The sequence below is a fragment of the Micropterus dolomieu genome, linkage group LG08, assembly GCF_021292245.1.
Source record: "Micropterus dolomieu isolate WLL.071019.BEF.003 ecotype Adirondacks linkage group LG08, ASM2129224v1, whole genome shotgun sequence".
Classification (NCBI taxonomy): Eukaryota; Metazoa; Chordata; class Actinopteri; order Centrarchiformes; family Centrarchidae; genus Micropterus; species Micropterus dolomieu.
This window is the reverse complement of record NC_060157.1, coordinates 27,630,724-27,638,618: the sequence shown is the minus strand read 5'-3', so window position 1 is coordinate 27,638,618 and position 7,895 is coordinate 27,630,724. Positions and strand designations below refer to the sequence as shown.

Here is a 7,895-nt window from a genome sequence, read left to right as displayed (position 1 = left end):
GCAGATTTGCCACCTATTTAATTGCTTTACCTATTTTCTTTACAGTAAACAACAAATGAAAATGGATCTTTAAGCATACATCATAGCAGATGCACTGTATATCTGACATTTAAAGGGATACTTTGCGATTCTAATCCATTACACTTTTTGTTAAATTCAGCAAATTTTTCCTCATGGGTCGCTAGCTCTCTGTTTATCGTGTGCTCTGTGTTTTCCTTCACAGCCCTGGGCCTGTGAATTGAGCACAAACAAAGCTGCTTGGAGTGAGCAGCAGGTGGCGGCAGCGTGCCCGTGTTCGCAGCAGTGGGAGAGAGAACGTAAACAAACACTGGTACATTCAAAAATGTTGGACTGGATTACAGGACTCTATAGCTGTGAAAATGGCTGAGAAATAGCCAAAGAGTGAAAGGTCTGAGGAATTGTGAAACAAGATATATGACCACACGAGGGGAAGACCCATGTTAACATCTGTTAGGTGTTTCAATGCTGGATAAATAATGAAAGGAATGAAAACTGACGTGGAGGTCGCTCTGTTTCTGCTGGACAGGTAAGTAACATTATCTTTGCTGTTCTACATAAACGACAGGTCAGTACTGTCTTGTCCATCTGTTGTCATGTTTGTGATGAGTGAGTGTGTGAACGGGTGCCCCGGTGGATAGCGGCAGAGAGAAATGGGCCAGCAATAAGCCTTGTTTAGCAGTAAATGTTAAGTAGAAGTTATATATAGGGTGAATAAAGACTGAAGCTTCTCAAGACTAAAGCGGAGCTCCTGTGTGTTACCAACTGTTGAAGAAAGACTGAAGGAGGTTAGCGCCAAAGTTAGCTTTGACTTCGGCCCTGGAGAAAAACAGTCTCCCCTGTGCTTCACAACTTTTGTCACTGTTTTTGTGAAAACTATCTCAAATAACTCACTAGTTTTTTACTCTGTTGTGTTTGGATGCCGTGTTTGTGTGCTTATGTCGTTTGTTTGATGATGTTTGTTCAGTAATTGTGGAATGTTTGTTTGGCAGTTGGACTGAAATATCAACAAACTGTCCGCAGAATCACATAGTCTGTGTTCGAAACGGAAGTTGCCTCACTGCCTCGCAACCGTAATAGACAGCTGCTTCAGAAGGCATCATTTTCAAGTGAAGGCATCTCTGTTAACAGCTTTCTAGGGCAGCACTTACGGCAACGCGTGACGTCAGCACGTCATCTTGCATCTCTTCTGGCTGTCAGAAGAGATGCTAGCCTTAGCATCAGCTAACTAGCTATTGAAATGGCTAACAGACGCCTCAGAAATCATACTGAACAAACTTGGCTAATATGATAGTTCAGTGTTTAGTTCTACCTAACTTTTCAATAAGAAGTGAGAAAACTACTTAAAACGTTAAAAACTGATATTTGAATAGGAATTCGTCTTGTTTGTCTGCTGTCTTGACCGGTTTTCGAAAGCTAGACACCTTCTGTGACTGCAGAAGGTCACAGCCATAGTATCCCTTAAGTGTGTTCACAGAATTCTTAATGCACTATCAAAGGGATCGACTTTAAAAATCAACAAAACCTAACTACAGGTTTTATTTGTTATTTTTTTGGAAATATACACAGTTGATCCCAGTTTCAACTTGAGGGAGTTAAATGAGATCAAAGCTGGTTCTGATGTTAATATTTTAGAGAGAGTGGGGAAAAGAAATAGCACTTTGCTATGAGTCGAAAGCTTTCCTGTCAGTTTTGTTCATTGTAACGTTTGCTCCTGATGAGAAACACAGCCACAGGGGGATGACAGAATTAAGCAAACTGAACTTATGCACTTTGATGCAACAAGTCCTTACCATTACATGTGTAGCCATTTTAAGATTTATGGAAGGCATTCGGCCTTGGCAGATGAGTGGAGTGAAGAGGAAGTCATGTAAAGGTACAAATATTGTATTGTATATGTATTGTAATAAGTGTCTTCGGGAAATCCGATCAAATTCAATATCAGCAGCTCAGTTTAGAGGAGGTTTTACGAATAACAAAGTGGATGCATTCAGCTTCACATGGATGATTATTACATGCTGTAAAAAGACAAAAAAAGACTATGCATGAACTATTTCACCTTGCATCATGTTACATCATTAAATTAATTTGCACTGTCTGACATATTCCCATCCAGATGCTAATTGCATGCAGGCAACAGATGAGGTGGCACACTGTGATTATAATCACAGATAAAGTTGGAGATTTTCATATTTTGCAGACAGCGTCCAGCCGGCTTGACCTTTCAGCTGTTTTCATGGGACTGCCCTGTTTATGATCAATACAGCAGCAGCCCTGCTGAGGATTGGGCCCTGTGCTCAGAATCCTTTTTGTCTTTCCCAGCCGCCTACCTAGTTATGCTGTTATTCCAGCATCACCATCACTGATTGATGACTGAGCCTTACAGTTGTGTTTGGTGTGGCTTAGAAGGCTCTGTGTTTTAGGAATTCATTTTTCAGAACATCGCTTCTAATGCATTTCCATTTATGTTATATTAGGTGTAATCCTATTGTTTTACCTAAAAAAAGCACACACATTATGGAATGTCAATGTTCTGTAATATGATGATTACAGAAGACTTCATTCTGGCATATTTGGTCTCCTGTCTAGTTCCACCTCATAATGTGTCTGGATCAAGATTTCACAACCCCCATAATTGTGGTCAAAAAGATATTCATTCTGTTCCTATTAACACAGAAATAGAGTGACATTACTTCACACTGTGTTTTGTGTTGGAATTTAATAAACCTACCAAACAATAACAGTGAACCACATTTATACCATGACAATATTCCCAGTGTGTATCCATCAATTTTGAATACAATAGGATTTAAGAAGCAACAAGTTTTACGTTTGCAGGTACAATAACATAATTTTCATAGACTATAAGAAGCTGTAATGACTCACTGTTCTCAATAAAATAGCTATTACTATACTATTCATTTTGAATGATTAGTAAAGAAGAATAAATACTTTTGTTTTCACTGCACTCTTTCGGTAACTCTTACTTCTTCCCACGGTATTAGCCCCATTGATGATGTGCTATTAGCTCTTACTAGTATCTATTGTCAGTAGTAGATCTCTTGCTGTTTTGATGCTTTATTGATGCTTGTGTGTTGTTCCTCAAATGTAAGTGGCTTTTGATAAAAGCGTCTGCCCAATGAGTAAATGTAAATGTAATTGGTGCAGTGAATCCAACTTAGAGTAACACTATGAGATATGACACAAATTCACTTTGCAAGATGTCTTCTGGAGGAACTTTCTGTAGAAAACAAGGAGGAATAAGGAACCAATCGAACAGCTATATTTGACTGAACAGCTGATTCTGATGATGATGACCTTGATGATGAGAGCATCATTAATGCATACAGAGTAGAACCATTCGTGTATCAGAAGTACTGAGAGCTCTATTGTCAGAATTGGAAGTTTAAAGCTTTCAAAGTCATTTCAGCAGGTTCCATCAGTGGCAGCTGGTGAGAACATTAATTGCCAATCAGTTGATCCTAGCAGTTTGCAGGGGTTAAGACCATCTCATCTACTTAATGTCATCCACTGTCTTTCCCTCCTCATACTGATCGAATGTTGTTTAATTACCAGCCAACTGTAGAGACTCAATGAACTATTAAATAACTTAATGATTTGGCACTTTCCCCCCAGTAGCTCGGATCCAGTGAAGCGGCTCCCTGCACATATTATACAAATGACTACTGGCGGAGGCGTATCAGCCTTGTGCTCCTGTACTCATACAAATCACATTGCAATTTAGTTGACCATAGATGCCATGTAAGCACGTCAGAGATTGTGTTGTGTTGTGAGAATGTTTTTCTAGACTTGCTCTTTAAAGGGCTTTATAAACATATATAAGTAATTTATTGAGCCTTTTAAATTCACCTGCGTTGTACTGCCATTCCCCCCAGAGGTGCTATACCACCAAATTTAACAGGAACGTTGGTAGCTTTATGGATTGGTGATGAGATGTCTGCCGTCAACATGACCTGCTTACACTTCTAAACTTAAAGCTGGACTTGCAGCTACTGATTTATACCACTGCTACCTGCTTTTTCTAACAGCTTAAGTGTATAACTGAAACTTGTGGATTATTAAAGACAGCTAAAAGGTAGCTGTAGTAACTTGGTGCCACTGGAGAGATGTTAACCCAATCCACACAGTGGCCAAAGGCATTACTAAAGCTTCTTACTAAAGATTCTTTTTAGTGCTAAGAAGTCTTGAAACTGGAGAGCTCACACTGTATACAGTACAGAGTACAGCGGGGGGTTCAAATTGTGAGGCCCAGGAGGGCTCCAAACAGTTTCAGGGGAGGCTCAGTGAATGGAAGTGAAACAATATTGCATTACTTAGTGTATTAGTTACCAAAAGGAGATCACATAGAATAGCCTACATGTGTGAGAGTTCAGAGAAACAGTAGTTTTTGGGAACTATTTTCCCCCAATCAGAGTCACAACTAATAAATGCCTTAGGGCAGACCTTTTTTAAAACTATGTGGTTCAGTTACAAGTTATGTGAAACAGCAATATTAGACTATCTTGGCTCAAATGTTGAGTGTCTTTGGGATCAAATAATATAATCCTGATCCCAGAGGCATCCAGGAATTTAGCGAAACTTACCAAGTAAACTAAAGATGTGGTGGGGGGCGCTGTTTCCCAAGCTTTGTCTGAGGGGAGGCCCTGCAGTACAGTACACTATCCATCCTGCCTGCATCACCACTAACAGTCACTCAATGCAAAAGCATGAAGATTTTACCAAAAGCATTCAACATTCAACAACTTCCCTCTGATCTTTCCCTGGACTGAAAGGGAATACACAATGTACACACTTACTACCATCGTGGTGGTACATACCATTAACTACATATTGTGTATAATAACTTTATTGCTGGTCTCAACCATTTGGTACTTTTAAAAAAAAGAAGCCTATCTGAATTTTTCTTTATTTGTTTTTAGTAAAATTATCGTAATATCATTGTGTGCTTAAGTGGACATTTTTAATCCGAGACATGCCCCATTTAACACTACCCTTTTCACAAAGGTCATCTTTGCTTATGATTTGCTTCCTAAGTTGGATTTTCCAAAAGTATTTTACCGGCAGTTAAAGCAATGCTCTGCTGCCTGTGCAATACAAATTGAATGTGAGTGTCCCTGAAGGCACCAGTAAGTACAGTTTTTGAAACAATCCCCTCTGAGTGCTGATCATGTGATTGTGCTCCTTAATAGTATAGCACTTTGGTTATTTAAACTACAAAATCTACAGTATCTTATTGTACAAATGTGATACAGTTTTTCATAAATCAGCCATTAAAACAAGATTCAAATAAGAATTGTTCTCACATAAATTACCTTTCATTGATAAGACCCAAATTGTCATTCTATGTTCAAATGAAAAGTAAAATAAAGAAAAAAATAAAATTTGCAATGACATGACAAACATGCAACAGACAGTGAAACACTTGTAGTTATTTTTATTTTTTTACTCATATCTCAAAGTTGTTATTATTTTAAAGAAGAAGTTAGAAATTGTAAAGAGTTTATACTACTCATGTCTGTATGGTAAATATGAAGCTACAGCCAGCTGCCAGCTAGCCAAGAAAAAGTCCTGGTCAAATGGTGACTTGTTGTTTATACACATTTTTACTACATACTAAACAAACAAGATATAACATGTTAATTACTGTAGTGAACTTTGGGCTCAGTTGTTGTGCTAAGCTACATTTCCTACTGCTGGTGAAATGTAGCTATTCAGCGTACAGACATGAGAGTGGTATCGATCCTCTCAACTTTCAGCGTAAAAGCAAATAAATCTATTTGGAAAATTATAAAACACATTTACTTTATTTTATAGCATATTTTATCATATTTAGAAAAATTACATTGTGATAATTACGATGAAAGAGATCGGTTTCGATGTATAATCATAGCTATATCAACATTTCTCTATCGATGCCTCTAAAGAAATAGCCTGGGAACGAGACAAATGTGCAAGGTTATGTTTTATTTGCTGTTGTTTGTTTACATTGTTAAATACTCTGATTAGTTGTAGGTCTATCTAATTGTGTCCACAGGCATTTTGGTCTGCGCTTGTTGTTGATGGCACTTGGAAATCAAAAATTAACTGTGAATATGGTGCATTTTTAGCAGGTGTGGTGTTAAGGAGTTTTTCTGACAACAGCTCCAAGCTGGTTTTGCAGAACTAAATTATTCTGGCTTGTGTCAAACACAGTTTCAACCCTGTTTCTAAACTCAGCAGAGCGTCTCTCCCTTTTTTAATCTGTCTGGTGCATTATCCTACATAGTGCTTTCTTTAACTGTCATGTGATCTCTTTGACTTTTTCATACGACCCAGTGATGAGCAGAAACCAAGGATCGAACATCATTTTTGAGCAGCAGCCTGGCAACAGAGCGTAAAGAATGCACATGGCTACAGGTTACAAAACTTGATTTAAAATAGTTGTTGTCACTTGCTTTGTGTCCAAAGCTTATAGATGCCAGTCTTGCGGAAGATAATCATATATGTTTGTCCTGTCTGTCCTAAAATCTACAAAGAAAAAGGTGAGTCATTGTGACGGCCCCTCTGCAGGGTTCATACCGCTTTTGGTGTGCTTTCTGTCTCCAGGGCTGCAGGCCTGATCGACAGGGTAATCAGCGGCATGGGACACACCTGGGCCCGGTGTGCCCCATGCATATAAGCCAGAGCAGCAGTCAGTCTTGGGTTGGACCTCCTCCTCTCACAGCTTCCTTCCTTCCTTCCTTCCTATCCTTTCCTTCCTTCCTTCCTTCCTTCCTTCCGTTTGTTTGGTTTCTTGTCTTTGTTTTTACAGCATCCATGCAGCACATTTTCACTCATCCACTCTCTACACTAATGACTTTACAGATTCTTCCCACTCATTGGTTTTGCTTATTAATAAATCACTTTGTTATTTAGTTTACCCGTGTGTCTCCCGTTTTTGTCCAGTCCATGAGCCGGGCTGTGACAGGTATCCGTCCTCAGCCCTTTCCTTGATGCAGTTAGACCATCCGTCCTATCTCTGCATCACAGAAAAGCCATCCAATCACCCTCACCATGCTTCAGCAAGGTTATCCATCCATCTTCAGTAGGTTGCAACTAAACATTAGCATCAATACATATGTATTTGTTGGGTTTAGAATGCAATGCATCATAAATATATTCCAAATTTGTTTGAATGATATTATCTCAGTCATTCAACATTAACGCGTTAATCGCGATGAGATTAAGGACTGATCATAACTGAGGCAGCATTTCCTGGTGATCCACTGCTGTTGGAGATATCAGTGTCACGATCTAAGGTTTGATTTGTCATCTCTAGTGTCTCGAGAATATCTGTGGCCTGTGCAACTTTATGTTGTCTAATTTAGTGGGAGATGAAATCTCTGTTGCAGCATCACTTTTTACGTATGCTGATTGATGAATGTGATTTGTAATGTGCAAGGTAATTAATTAATAAGTGGACAACATAGTCTAGGACTGTGCCTACACTAAGTATCTCCATGTGTATATGAATGTTTATGTTTGTCTATTCAGTATTTACATAATGCTTGCATGTATATGTATATGTACAGAGTAGAGCAGCCCATCCTAGCTGCAGCTGTGTCTCACCCTCTGTTCTCTAATAACATTGCATCTGCAGGGCAACAAAGAGCAAAGATGATGTAATTATTATACACTCACAGGATATTAGGCGTTTTGTGTAATAGAGATAGTACTAAGAAACAAAGAGAGAGAACATCCTACCCTATATGTTCACAGCAGTATCGTTCCTTGTAGATATTGCCAATTACTTTATAGTAAAAAGACTTATTAATCCTGCAAGCGGAAAGTCAATGTTTTTCCGCTCTGTTGTAATTATTATTATTATACACACAGGT

The 7,895-nt window shown here is 38.7% G+C and overlaps 1 long non-coding RNA gene across 1 annotated transcript; it reads left to right on the top strand.

The window, feature by feature from the left end:
- The first annotated feature begins 1,627 nt into the window (after positions 1-1,627).
- On the top strand, positions 1,628-6,921 carry LOC123975544. Its single transcript, XR_006826084.1, has 3 exons — positions 1,628-1,894; positions 6,355-6,435; positions 6,625-6,921. It is a non-coding gene; the product is annotated as an uncharacterized LOC123975544 (long non-coding RNA).
- Positions 6,922-7,895: the final 974 nt, after the last annotated feature.